The 14,501-nt window shown below is 51.7% G+C and overlaps 1 long non-coding RNA gene across 2 annotated transcripts; it reads right to left on the bottom strand.

Moving 5' to 3' along the window:
* Positions 1–486: 486 nt before the first annotated feature.
* LOC138414684 (uncharacterized) lies at positions 487–1,967 on the bottom strand. 2 transcript variants are annotated; one of them, XR_011246949.1, is made up of 3 exons: positions 1,767–1,967; positions 1,555–1,658; positions 487–741 (listed from the first exon to the last, which is right to left on the bottom strand). It is a non-coding gene; the product is annotated as an uncharacterized lncRNA (long non-coding RNA). The 2 variants fall into 2 exon arrangements; XR_011246948.1 differs by having other exon boundaries at positions 487–780; positions 1,767–1,948.
* Positions 1,968–14,501: the final 12,534 nt, after the last annotated feature.

Below are 14,501 nucleotides of genomic sequence, written 5' to 3'. Positions count from 1 at the left end.
TACCAGGCTTCTGACCAGCACAGCCTGCTCTTCTGACACAGAAAACACGATTAGACATGCACAAGTGCCCGGGAAGTGCCCGGCCAGGTGCTGGACACTTGGCTTCCCAAGAATCCCAACCGGGCTTTCTCAGGACAACGAGGTTTGGGCGGTGAGGGTGATGGTGGCCAAGAGCAGGGAGAGGACACTGTGTTTTGGTGTTGAGCCCTTTGCCAGGGCCAGATCACGAGGCAGCGAGAGAGAAGAATGTGCAAGGATGTTTCAGGACCAAGGAACTGAGTGAAACACGACAGTGGTGGAGCTGAATCACTCCAGAAGCTGGTGACTTTGGGAAAGTGACTAACCCTGGGGCTTGGGTCTGGTCACCTGTAACGCTAGGCTAATAATAGAAACCACCTCCCCTGGCTTGGCGACTGAATGAGATACTGGAGGTTAAAGCATTTGGCCTGATGCCCGGCATGGAGTTCAGGACTCATTCAACTCTCGTTGTCATTAAAAGAACAAGCTTTATGTGTTTTAGACCATCTGAGGAGCCGTTTTTCAATGTTGGTTGGTAACGTCCGTGCAGAAGCTGGCCGTGAAAACAGGAAGCACAGACTCTGAGGGCAGCTGGGACTGGAGACCTATTCTGGGTGGGGCCAGCTAGCTGCAGAGCATTTGGCACAAAATGTAGTCTGTCTGCCCCTTCTCATTTCTGTTAGCTTCTTCCCTTGGGTGGTGGAGGAAGGGCTGTTTTAGAGGCTGCAGAGAGGAATGTGAAAATCCTTGGTCTTTGTCAGGCTGTAATAAAGACATGAAATCTGCTGCATCCGCTCGTTTTTACTGCAAACCCCATTATTTTCTAGTTGTGATGATGGAATATCACCTCACGTGAACTTAAGGAGATCCCCAGGTGGTGACGGTGGTAAAGACCCCGCCTGCCAGTGCAGGAGACGTAAGAGATGCGGGTTTGAGCCCTGTGTTGGGAAGGTCCCCTGGGGGAGGAACCAGTAACCCACTCCATTGTTTCTTGCCTGGGAAATGCCATGGACAGAGGAACCTGGTGGGCTACAGTCCATAGGGTCACAGAGTCGGACACAACTCAAGTGACTTAGCACAAACAAGCAATCCTCTCAAAAAGGGATTTACTGCCCCACCTCATAGGAGAGAACAAGGATGGACCTCAACAGCTTTAGGCACAGCTAGATCCAGGTGCTCAAGTCTCCATGCGCTCTGGCTCTCCAAGCCTCCTGGTTACAGCTCAACTTTCATTTCCCAATGAGTCTCCCTCACCCTCCTATACCCCTGCCATCACCGGGGAGCCCACACCAGCCTCACAAAGAACCCCAAGAGGGCACATCCCCCATCCTGTGGCAGCACCTATGTGTCCTTCTCTTCCTGGATGGTCCAAATGTTCTCACCCACTATGAGCACTATGAGCACCAGGAAATTCTAAAGTGCTCCATCTAGCTTCTCTCTCATCGCTGAGCCACAGTCTTCAAAAGAAATGCCACACAATTTAGTACTTGCTCAGGGTACTAGCCAGGACCCTGCAAGACAGAAGCCTCAGCTCACACTGGTCTCGTGGCCACTGGCTCCAGGCTCCACAGTGTCCACAGGACTCCCTTCATCTCTGGTTCTTTCCTGGAGCTTGGCTGTGAGCAGGGCAGCTCCTGGGCCTCGTGGGTGGTGGGCAGGGAGAGGAAACAGAGCTGTGAGGAGACTCATTTGAAAACAGTAATAGTCCACTTCCATCCCCACACTCACATCCGTCTCTGCTTGCATACCTTCTCTGATGGGGAGCTCATCACTTCCAGGAGTGACTCCCTCTGTAAACTTGGTCTCCTGTCGGTGTCTGTCCCCAACTGGGCCAGTCCAGCCTCATACCAGGATAACTAACCACCAGGACCCATCCTCTCCCCCTTTCCCTCCTTCTGCCTGAAACTCACTGGAGGATGGGCTGGACGCACAGGACCATTATCCAGGGAGCCACAGAGCACTGAGTTGATCTCAAAGGGACAGTTCTGCCATCTCATTTCCCTGCCCCAAATAGCTACTTCCTCGCTGGAGGAGGCAGGGTGCTGGGGAGCAGGAAAGGGCCGAGGTAAGCTATCCACAGATGCCTGGTTTCCAGGCCTTCCTGGAAGGTCGCTGTTGACATCAGCCAAGCAGTAGGCAGGCCCTTCCAGGGCCCAGTGTAAACAGAGAGACGGGGAAGGTCAAGGCTGGGGCAGCGAACCTCGAATAAGCATCCCGTCCACGGAGCGTGACCTTCTCCCAGAGGAATTCGCCTTGTTTATAGATCATATCGATGCCTGGCCCTCCCATCTAACGTCAAATTGAGGGGAGAGACGGCTGCACACAGTGGGGGTCAAGTTAAAATGTGTCCAAGGTTGTTTTAATTGTTTCCCTCTCATGTTTGCGTGAGCGACTTCAAGCTCAAAAGCACACGGGGCACAATTCTGAAGTGTCTCGGCGCCTGGTCAGTCCAGAGGGGACACGTCTACACTGGCTATGGGCTGCCATTGGCTGAATGAGGGGAGGGTGGTGTCATCACAGCCCTGTTCAGCTCGCCCTTCTCCCGGCTCCTTCTCGGCCCAGGGGGTGGACGGAAGCAGGAGTCTCCTTCCTGGGACCCCTGCACCACTGGCCACCATGCCGCCCGCCGGGAAGGACATGTGCACTGGCCGCAGGCGAGGTGCTCACCTCACACAGCGGAGGAAGCACGTGGTTTTCTGGAGCCACGTCCCATCTCCAGCCTCTTCCCGTTCTCCTTGCTGTCCCTGTGTCTGTCACCTTGCTGCACCCAGGCTGGTGGGAGGGAGGGGCACCCTGTGGGCCCCACAGGTGGGTGAGGGGGCAGTGGGCAGGCTGGGTCTGGCTTGAGTAGAGGACTGTGGACTCGTCAGAGGGCAGGAAAGAGGGGACGAGTGGGAAGAGCACAGATTTTCCGGGAAAGTTGTGGGCTCCACTGGAATTCCTGACGGTGGCACCATAGCCTTGCTCCTGGGCCTGGGGTGGGGGCTTCTGGACCGGGTTCTTGGAAGGTGACAAAGGCTGCCAGCATGCACCGTCCTGGATGTGGGCTAGGTGGGTGGTACAGCGGGGGGGACCTGGTGTTTCTCATATTCACCAGAGGCTTGCTTCTCATTGTGGACCTTGGACCGGTAGAGACCTGGGAGCTCCTTAGAAGTGCAGACGGGTCAGGCCCTACCCTAGGCCCACTAGTTGGAATCTGCATTTTACATAACTTTAGATGACCACTCCCCTACCCCCGACTGTTGTATTTTATCCATGGAGAAGGAGAAGCAGGGATTGAGAATCAGGGCCTCGGCTGAGCAGGGGCTCTTTGGAGCTGATGTTTTTACCCAAATCTGGAATCCAGAGCTGGGTCAAAGCATGCTTTTGGTTTCGGAACCCTGAACCAGTGCGGGCTCCACGTAGAAACACACTTTGAACAAACGCGGCAGCGGGTCCCCAAGGTGTGTCTCATCACCGAGCCTGGGATGGCGACTTTACTTGGAAACGAGGTTTCTGCAGACGACAAGGGATCTCAAGGTGTGAGCCCATGGATTCCCCGGCAGGCTCCTAACCGCACTGGTGTGCACAGGTCAGAGACAGCAGAGGCACGGACGCACACACCAGGCCAATGGCAGCGGCCGCAGCTGCCAGGCGCTCTCAGAGGGCACACTGCCCCGGGACCACCTTGATTTCAGACAGGGAACAAATCTGGGTCCTTGGAAGCCCCCAGTTTGTAGTCATTTGTTGTGGCAGCCACAGGAAGCTGTGGCCACGCACGCCTTCCCAGACAGGGAAGGAAAAACAGCCAAGAGTGACCCAAGAAGAAGCAGTAACCTGGCTGGTCCCCAGTTCCAGTGACCTCAGCTCTGTTCCTCCTCATTTCCTTGTTTCCTTTTTAAAATTGTTTTTAATATTTATTATTTATTTATTTATCCAGCTGTACCTGGCCTTAGTTGTGGCATGTGGGATCTAGTTCCCTGACCAGGGATAGAATCCAGGCTCCCTGAATTGAGAGCACAGAGTCCCAGCCCCTGGACCACCAGGGCAGTCCTCTCCTTGTTTCTTTTTAATGCTCCTTGAAGCCAAAATACAGTCCAGACTGCAGGCACTGGTCCTGCGTGGTTGGCTGGTCACCGGACCGTCGGAACCAGCCAGGCATTCGAAAGCACTGTGTGGTTTGTTCCTCTCCATCTTGTCTGGAGATTGTTTACAGCAATCATGATGCAGGGGACTGAGTCAGATTTTAACTGCTTATGTGCCCCTCAAACGCGGGCTTTTTAAACAAGGCATCTGGCCGAGTCTGCTCAGCCTCGAGGACTGTATTTCAGTTGCTCTAAAGCTGGGGTGGCAGCCCTGAATTTGGACAGAAACTCTGCAGGCTCTGGGGCAGTTAGAGCATTTCAATACTTCCCTCTAAAAAGTTTCCAGGATCCAAACACCAAGATTCAGGGCAGTAGTTTTCAACCTCGACTCACCTTGGAGATACTTGGGAAGCTTAAAAAGTAACAGTGGCAGTGTTTGGGCCTCCCACCAGATCAGACTCTCTAGAGGAACCTGGGCAACCACCTGCCTTGTGGAGAAGAGCCACCCCGAGGGGCTCCATGGAAGTCTCCTGTGTCGACATCCTTTCCATGTGCATTTATTTTACGTACTTGTTTGGCTGCACCGGGTCTTAGTTGCGGCAATCAGGATCAAGTGCCCCGACCAGGTGTTGAACCTGGGTGCCTGCATTGGGAGCGTAGAGTCTTAGCCATTTGGATCATGAGAGATTTCCCTCAGTATCCTCTTTGGAAATGCATTTCTGCTTAAATAACAGCTAATCAACTCTCTGTTGCCTATAGTAAGCACCTGGATCGATGCAGGGTATAGACCATGGTAACCCCCATTTCACAGAGTAGGAACCTGAGGCTCAGAGAGGTGCGGCCCCTTGCCCAAGGTCATACCTCTTGGTAAAGCCTTTGGCAGTGAACAATCACTCCCTTGATGATGCTGGAGCGGCTGGGGAGGGGGAGGGGTTCGTGGTGTCAGCTGGTGCCCAGAACCCCATACACAAGAGGTGGGCTCTGCTGACCAGCGGAGAGGGGGCGACCTGACCTCAAAAGGACTCCTGGGCAAGGGAGACTTTCCAAGTACAGGGGTGTGTGTCCAGAGTGCGCCTCTACCCTGCTCACTGTCGAGGAGCCCTGGGTCAGGGCTTGCCCAGCTTTGGCCATTGCAGGCAGTAGGGCGACACATGTGAGCACTATTCACGTGGGTGGTCCCCGCCCCTAGGTTGAGTTCTGGTTTTTAGTTTTGGCTTTGGGGTCTTTTGGGGGGCTTTGGGGGCATGTTACATCTTCATCTGTATTTGTATCAGGCAGAAGGGGGGCCTGGAAGGTGGTGCTCACTGCCAAGCAACCCGAGCCACCCCATGACTCATCAGAGTGGAGGCCACTTCACCACAGGTGAGGAGTGGGCAGAGGTTGCCCTAGGGATGGTCCCCAAGCCTCCCATCGCAGCCCTCTGCACTCGGCGTCTAAATTAGGCTCACTCTTCCAGAAATCAGGGGTTGGGGCCCCAGAGGCCCAGGAGAGGCACAGAGGTGAGAGGTCACAGGGTGCTGCCCCTGGGGGTGCAATCTGGACCTCTCTTGTGTCCCTTCTGGGAGGCTTTGTGACCTTGGTGCTTATGTGGGCTGTAGTTATAGTACAGTCTCTGACCAGCAGCGGTGTCTGAGGATTTGTACAAGTTAACATCTCTGAGTTCCCATTGAATCAGTTCTGCCCGTGGGGCTCAGTGCTCCGTGCTTTAATGACCTCCGGGTAACTGCTGCACCTCAGGCCACTGGCTCAGGTGAAAGCCACTGGCTTGTGCAGCCCTGTGAAGTGGGCACTACAATGTATTCTGCTTTATTGCCGAGGTAAAGAAACCTCAGAAGTCTTGAGCCAGTTGCTCAAAATTACACAGTTATTAAGAGGGAATGAATTAGTAAAGGCAACGAAAGTAGTTCAGATTAAGTTCAGCTGTGAATAACAGAAATAAAACCCCAAAGACTCATAAACAGTTTATCAAACTAGTTTATTTTTCTCTTCATAGTCCAAACCACATGCTGGAGCTCCAGCCACAATCCAGGAAGCCAAAAGGAGGAAAGGGAGGAAGGTCATGTCCTGTGCCTTCGCGTATGACTTCAGCTTACATCCCATTGGCCGCAAATTAGTCGCTTCACTAGCAGAAAGAGAGGCCTTGGGAAATGAAGTCTGTGTTTCAAGTTACCACGCACACAGGGAAGCCTGGGCTGCTACTGGTGTGGAAGAACATAGATGCCGGGGGCAACCCAAGGGTGCAGCTGGAAATCAAAGCTGATAGTTTAGCCATCTGATGCTGTTTTGTTACATGATGCCTCTCTCCTCCCCTTTTGGAAATTATGCAAAGACCAAGACTTCTTGAGCATCTTCCTGCTGCTTGCTGTACCCCTCACACCTAGAACAATGCATGGCTAGAAGCAGACTGGTCACTGAGTGTAGATTTTTTCAGGGGTCGCCATGCTGGGTCTTAGTTGTGGCATGTGAGATCTATATCCCAGACTAGGGATCAAACCTGAGCCCCTTTCAATGGGAGCGTGGAGTCTTAGCCACTAGACTACCAGGGAAGTTCCCTGAATGTAAATTTTTCGAAGATTAAACTAAAGATCATGTATCTAGAAGATCTGTCTGCCTAGAGGCTTAGAATGTGGCTACTTGTTTAGCACCGAGCAGCCTAGTCAAGCCCGGAGGCCCTGCCAAGTGTTATCTCAGACCGGAGTTCTGGGTGTGACCCTTCCCTCCATGCAAGGATTTGCAGCATCAGGGTTCCTGACCCAGATGTCAGTACTGTAGATCAGGCCTGGAGAACCCTCCAGCCATAGCCCGGGGCAGGGGCTGAGAACTAGATAGGTGGAGACCTATTCACGCCTGAAACTCTGGGAACGAAGGATGTGACAGGGGTGTGTCCCTGTGGTGGGGGTGGCGTGTCACCTGTCCCCTTTCCCATTTGGGTTTCCTTTGCAGGTGCAGGTTCCAGGGACCCCGGTGACACTCCTTCAGCCCACGGGGTGCCCCCAGGTTCCCTGTGGGGTTGTTCCTGGTCCTGTGCTGCTAACTGGGTCAGAATGGGGGACCGAGGGCTGTCTGCACAGCTGCCTTCCCCATCCTACTCACGCAGCCTCAGAAACCCAGTTTCCCCTGAATCCCAACCAGGGGCCAGACAGACGGGCCTCATTCAAACGCAAGCGGGGAGCAGAGGGCAGGCAGTGCTGCGCTGTTCTATTGTGACTGCCCCAATTACAGAAAAACACTAATTTCATGGGGTTTTTCAGAGCAAAGCAAATCTTTAGAAGGAACTGTCCTCATTTTTTCTCCACAGACAGGAAGCCGACAAGGGCTCATTTTATTTATTAGTCATGTAGATTCAGGTCAATTCCTGAATCTCCTTTGTCCAGCTGCCTCCTCCCATGGGTGCAGTGGGAGAGACAAAGGCGAGGTATTTGTGGGGTGTCTGGGAGGTCCTCTGTGAGCAGAAAGTGACCCAGCACCAAAGGGTCCCTGTGTGGCCTGCACCCACTCCCCTGAGAGCCACTGCCGCACACCCAGGCCTGGTGGAAGCAGGGAGGGCGGGCTCCAGGAGCCAGAACCCCATCTTTGTTCTGTGTCCTCCCCGCATCTACCGCAGTGTTCAGCACTTAGTGCAGATAGTGATATGTTGGGGAGTTTGGGAGAAAGTGACTGCCTAGCATGTTGACTCATGAGTTCAGCATCACTGAAGTCCCTGGAGCAGGTGTTGTGGAGGAACCCCTGGAGCCCCTGGAGGGCCAGGGACCTGCAGCAGGAGGTGCCAGAGCTCAGGAAGCTCGCAGGCCAGCAGGAGGAGTGGCCAGTTTGCAGCAGCCTCAAGTGTCCCTGACCCGCGGGGTCCAGCTAGAGTCACTGGTGTTAGAAACAGGGGTGTGTCCAAGGGGTGAGCGTGGGTGGGCTGCTTGGAGGCATAGCTCCGCCCAGCTTTCCACCTCTGTCAGGTCCCCTCCTGGGCCTTTAGTGGGGGCCTCTCTCCTAGCAGGGCCTCCTCCTGGGCCTCAGGATGGACTGAGCCTACCTCCCTGGCCAACTCCGAGCTCTCCTGGGTGCAGCTCGGGCGGTGGCTTGACCGCCAGGACTATGCCTTCGTTTCAGGAGCCTTAAAACACTCCTGATGTTCTCCCGGAGATTTTCTCTATCTCATTCTCAATAATGTAATTCTCATCACATCCCTGCATGAAACTGGCTCCCAGGTGTTACCTAGCTCAGGAAGCCTTGGGTATTTTCCTCAGGGAAGCTCTAAAGAGCAAATGGGAAAACCTGCCCAGCCGAAGCCAACAGGTGTCTATTAAATCTATTTACATTGAGACCCTTTTTCTTCCAATCCTCCTTTATTAGAAAAAAAATTTGGATTTAGAGAAGGAAGAAAATGTCTTGCAGGAGGGGTGCCAACTGCACTTTGTCTACAATGCTCTGCTCATTCCTGGCAGGCAGACTCCAGCTCGGTCTGAGGAGGGTCCAAACAGGAATTGGGATGCTTTGGGGAAACTCCCTCCAGAGACGTCCCTCGTGGTCCAGTGAGACTCTGCGCTTCCATGCAGGGGGTGTGGGTTCCATCCCTGGTCAGGGAACTAAGATTTCACATTAAGGCGTGGCAAAAATATATACATAAAACTAATAAAATGAGCAAATGGCTTAAAACTATTAAAAAGACACACACCCAAAAACCTCTCTCCAAAAGCAGAAACCGACTGACTCTCTCTCTCAGGGAACCACCCTGGGCCTGACCCCGTCAGCAGGATGATCCCTGAGGAACAGATGGAGAAGAAAAGGACTTTTTAAATGACAGCAGCAACAACCTCCCTATGAGTGTCCTCGCAAGGCTGGACGTCAGAAGCCAGAGCACATTCCAACGTGGCCGGAAATGGGGAAAGAAGACTGAGGACTGGTAAGGGCCGTCATGGGGTTGTGGCCTGGCCTCTGGCCCTTGGCCCCATTCTCAGGCAAGTTAACAAAACCACCTTAGCTTTGCAGAGACCTCGCGAGAACCAAGGGTAGAGCGCAGATCAGGGCCATCACCCAAGGTTCCAGGAGACACCTTGCTGGTGAGGAAGGAGAATGGAAGTTCTGCCATGTTCTGGGAACCTGTGAAGTGCTTGGCCCTGAAGCAGATGGGGTGGGGCCTCCTGGGAGTCAGCCTGCTAGTTCACCAGGTGTCCGGGGAGTTGGTGCTTTGTCCACAAAGATACAGACAAGGTCTGCTCTCTGGAGGGACACAGGGGCCCGTGGGTCACTGTTCTATATGTCAGTAGCCCAGAGTGTAGGTGGCCAGGCCCAACCAGGACTCACAGCTAAGTTTAACATCTGCAAGGCCACAAGTCATCCCAGAAAGTAGGTCTGGTTGTCACTGTGTAGCCTGAGTGAGCCACGAAAGCTAACCTCGGGCTGGAAGAGGGGAGCCCAGGGCCCTGCTGACATGTGGTCCTGCTGCTGATACCTTGGGTTGATTCTATGGATAATAAAAGATTTCTCAGAAGACCCCCAGGAACAGGCCTTAGAGACCGATTAGAAATAGGTCCCCAGGTGTTAATAGCAGTCACCATCCCTGCTATAAAGAGAGTGCCTGGACAATAAGCTTTTGATTGCCAATTCAGAGACATCCATCTCGAATAAACATACCGCCAGCTGTGTGACACAGTTACCAGCTACACAAGCAGATGAAGAGCCAGGCCGCTTCACCCATCAAGTCTCCAGTCAGAAAGCCCTGGATGACCCAGATAACTGCCTGTTTGAGGGACCCCATTTTTCCTTTCCAACACACCAACTCTTGTTCTTATGTTTTAAATTCATCAACAAAGACTAAACTTACAAAATTTTAGGTACTCCACTCTCCACCCCAGTAAAGGTAGAACCCCAGATCTGTGCCCCTCTCTCTCTCCTATCTTGCTGGGTGGCCCTGGGTGTGCCATGTACCTTCCAAGACTTGTTAGTAATAAACCTTGTTTTTGCAAAGTTCCCTGATGGTTATTGCTGAGGTGTGTCTTGTACTCGTTATAAGAACCACTTGCCAGAGGAGTGGCGAGACTGGGAGCCCCCAGGGCCTTCAGGTAGGGAGGGAATGCACCATCAGGGTCTTTTCCAATAAGTCGGCTCTCACATCAGGTGGCCAAACTATCGGGGCTTCAGCTTCAGCATCAGTCCTTCAATGAATATTTAAGACTGATTTCCTTTACGATTGACTGGTTTGATCTCCTTGCAGTATAAAGGACTCTCAAGAGTCTTCTCCAGCACCACAGTTTCAAAGCATCAATTCTTCAGCGCTCAGCTATCTTTATGGTCCAACTCTCACATCCATACATGAAAGTGAAAGTGAAGTCGCTCAGTTGTGTCCGACTCTTTGCAACCCCATGGACTGTAGCCTACCAGACTCCTCAGTCCATGGGATTTTCCAGGCATGAATACTGGAATAGGTTGCCATTTCTTTCTCCATACATGACTACTGGAAAAACCATAGCTTTGACTATATAGACTTTTGTTGGCTGAGTAATATCAACTGCTTTGGTGGCTCAGAGGTTAAAGCGTCTGCCTGCAATGCAGGAGACCTGGGTTCAATCCCTGGGTCGGGAAGATCCCCTGGAGAAGGAAATGGCAACCCACTCCAGTATTCTTGCCTGGAGAATCCCATGGACGGAGGAGCCTGGAGGGCTACAGTCCATGGGGTTGTGAAGAGTCGGACACGACTGAGCGACTGTCACTTTCACTTTAATACAGCAATGTATACAATGTATCAGAGAAGGCAATGGCACCCCACTCCAGTACTCTTGCCTGGAGAATCCCATGGACAGAGGAGCCTGGTGGGCTGCAGTCCATGGGGTTGTGAAGAGTCGGACACGACTGAGCGACTTCACTTTCACTTTTCACTTTCATGCATTGGAGAAGGAAATGGCAACCCACTCCACTGTTCTTGCCTGGAGAATCCCAGGGACGGGGGAGCCTGGTTGGCCGCTGTCTCTGGGGTTGCACAGAGTCAGACACGACTGAAGTGACTTAGCAGTATACAATGTATTACAATGTCTCTGCTTTTTAATACCAGAGAAGGCACTGGCGACCCTCTCCAGTACTCTTGCCTGGAAAATCCCATGGACGGAGGAGCCTGGTAGGCTGCAGTCCATGGGGTCGCTAAGAGTCAGACACTGAGCAACTTCACTTTCACTTTTCACTTTCACGCACTGGGGAAGGAAAAGGCAACCCACTCCAGTGTTCTTGCCTGGAGAATCCCAGGGACGGGCAAGCCTGGTGGGCTGCCATCTGTGGGGTCACAAACAGTCAGACATGACTGACGTGACTTAGCAGCAGCAGCAGCAGCTTTTTAATATGCTGTCTAGGTTTGTCATAACTTTCCTTCCAAGGAGTTAGCCTCTCTTAATTTCATTGCTGCAGTCACCGTCTGCAGTAATTTTGAAGTCCAAAATAGTCGGTCATGGTTTCCACTTTTTCCCCTTCTATTTGCCATGAAGTGATGGGACCAGATGCCATGACCTTAGTTCTTTTAATGCTGAGTTTCTAGTTTTGTTTTTTTTTCCCCCCTAGGTTTTTTCTTTTTTTTCTAATAGTAGCTATCCTAGTGGGTGTTTTGATTTGATTTCTCTAATAATTATTGATGTTGAGTATCTTTTCATGTGCTTGTTGGTCATTTGTATATCATTGCTGTACATATGTCTATTCAAGCCCTTTGCCCATTTTTTAATCAGGTTATTTTATTTTATTTTTTGTTGAGTTTATTGCTATGTCTCAGCACCTGGACACACGGGAACAGCTTGTCACTTCACACTGAACCATGTGCAAGTCAGCTCGCTGCTCACACGAACTCTGCCTGCCTGCTGGACCACATTCTCATATTGCAAAACTTAGTTTTATCTGGTAACTGACCTCTTGATGGCCTATTCGGGAATCCCAATGTCCTGTTCTCTAATTCCCAAATGAAAACAAAACAAAACAACTCTGTCCTTGAGCATAATTTCTAATCTTTTCTTTCTGATGTGGGTGTGTGTTTAGATGATAAACTCACCTGGTAGAGCTGAGTTACGTTTCTGTTTTGTAAAACAAACGAAGGTGTGACATGATGTCCTTCAAAGCCCTTCTAGGTCTCACTGAGCCCACGGAGGGAGGCTGTGTGTTGCTGCTTAAAAGCTGGGGCTTCACAGAGGTGCCCTTTGGGGTGAACAGAGCAGGTGTAGCTCTAGCCAGGCAGGGGATGAGGGGCCTGTGTCCCTCTCCAGTGATTTTTTTTTTTTTTTTTAAGGCAACACTGTTTTGTCTCCTGGTTGCTGAGACCGTGATGAACCATGCGTGGTGGGAAGAGCATTAAAGCAAGGACATGTCTACTCAGGACTCAGTTGAAACAGCCATCATCAGGCAGAAGCCACAGACCAGACCAGCACAGAGCAGGCTTGCTGGGCACCTGCTCCCAGCCGCGAGAAGCATGGCTCTGCTGGAGAGCCATAGGTGGGTGTACAGACACATGTCACTTTTAAGAGCCAGTGCTTAGGCCCTTTGGCAGAAAGAGATGACAGGAAACTGATAAAAACCAATTTTCCTTTTAAAAATGTTTAAGAGACTGAAATTAGAATCCAAGATAACTTTAAAAAAAACAACAACAAAAAACAGTAATCTCAGAGGAAGTGAAAATTGCTTAATTTCAATAAAAATGGTCCCCAGAGCTTCCCTGCCATCACTATGATTCCCCAAACTCTGCAAGGCTTCTCAGGGAGCCCAGTTCCTCATGGAGTCTTGGCTATTATTGCCCCTTGTAAGGAATTTGTGTTTTTTTCTCCTTGGTTTAGTTTAGGGTTTTGTTTTTTTTTTGCATGTATCCTTTTATTGAAAACCAAGTTGTAGGTAAATATTAGCTTCTATGGTACGCCATTCATGGCAAATTGTTGAGGAAAAAAACAGATTACAAAACAACATGATGTCAAATTTGCTTTTAAAAAAAGTATATATTTAAAATGTAGGTGAAGACAGACAACAAAATGTTAAGCATGGATATCTAGGTGTTGGAAGACAGTATTTTTCTTCTTTTGTGTGCTTTTTTGCACTTCCCCCAAATTCTTTCATCGAATATTTTTTGTTACCAGACTTTAAAATAGGGAATATTATTTTTAGAATTAAAAAAGAAATCCTTAAAAGTCCTCTTTTTCCCACCTAATAAGCCTGGAAGTTTGCATGACCCAAGGAGAGACCCCAACTACTTCCCCGTTCCCTCACCACCACCCAGGAGCAGCGACCACATCTCATTCACCGAGAGCACACCTGGCAGTTTCTGGGGGGTGGCTGCTGCACAGCAGCTGGGTGTGTGAAGGCTGGCCAGCCATGCCACACCTCTCCCATCTTTCCAACAAGGCCACCTGAAGCGAGCTTGTCATTCCCGTCTCCCTGCCCCCTGAGCTGGCGGGGCCCGCATTGTTCAGACCAGACGCAGTGGCATCTGCCCCTGATACGTGGGGATGGAGGGCCAGCAAGTATCACCTCTGGGGAAATCAATTATGGCCCAATGCCAGACTGCCCTGTGCCTTGGGTCATGCTCTGTCCCCCCCACCCCCATACACAAGACAAATCACTTCCTGAGTCACACCCAGTGCTCTCAGCCTCCTCTCCTTGCTCTCGGCCAGGCTCCATCAGTGCTGACTAACCCCTCACCTCCTGCCCCCAGCACCTCATCACACGATGATGAGATTGTGAGCCTGGCTGCACGTGACGCTGAAACCGGGGCTGAAATGCAGAAAGAGCAGGAAAGAAGACGCAGTGACGATTCTATTTGCTCTGATGTCCGCCTTGCTCTTCCTGCACTGCTGGCTAATTGGGTGCCACGTGTGGACAGCTTCCCAGATGTGTAGCCACAGACCAGGAAGAACAAACAGGAAATAGTCTTTTAACCTGTTCCCTGGGCCCGAGCCCCAGGCACTGTGCCTCACCCTGGACGAGGTGGTCTCTCACTGCCCCCATGCCTGGGTGGGCAGGGATGGGTACCACTGAGATGCCTGTGTACTGGTGGTGGAATCACTCGCCTGAGGGCACAGAGCTGGTGGCACCTGGCACATGCGGGGTGGGAGCCTTTTCTCCAGGCCTGTCCCCAGGGCACACTGTCCCGTACAGCCTGAGGTCACATGGTGGAGGGGCTCCTGTCACTTCTTCAGGTTAACTCTGAACGTTGGCTATTTCTCCCCCGATTCTCACTGCACGAAAACCCAGCTGTCACCCAGGAAACCCGCTGGCATCCACCAAGGTCCACCTGGAGGGCAGCGCTGGCCCCCGGGGCCCTCCATCCAAGCCTGGTTTTTCTGTAATTTGGCCGCTCAAGACTTTTCAAAAGTGGGCAGGGAGCTCCTGGAACCCCAAGTTAGGGGAAAAGTCTTCCATGCTGTCTCCTCTCCTTGCATCCACAGTGGCCACTGGTCAGACTGTGACAAAAGC

The sequence above is a fragment of the Ovis canadensis genome, chromosome 11 (genome assembly GCF_042477335.2).
Source record: "Ovis canadensis isolate MfBH-ARS-UI-01 breed Bighorn chromosome 11, ARS-UI_OviCan_v2, whole genome shotgun sequence".
In the NCBI taxonomy this organism is placed as follows: Eukaryota; Metazoa; Chordata; class Mammalia; order Artiodactyla; family Bovidae; genus Ovis; species Ovis canadensis.
The sequence above is the reverse complement of the archived record's forward strand: the minus strand, read 5'-3'. Positions and strand labels throughout refer to the sequence as shown.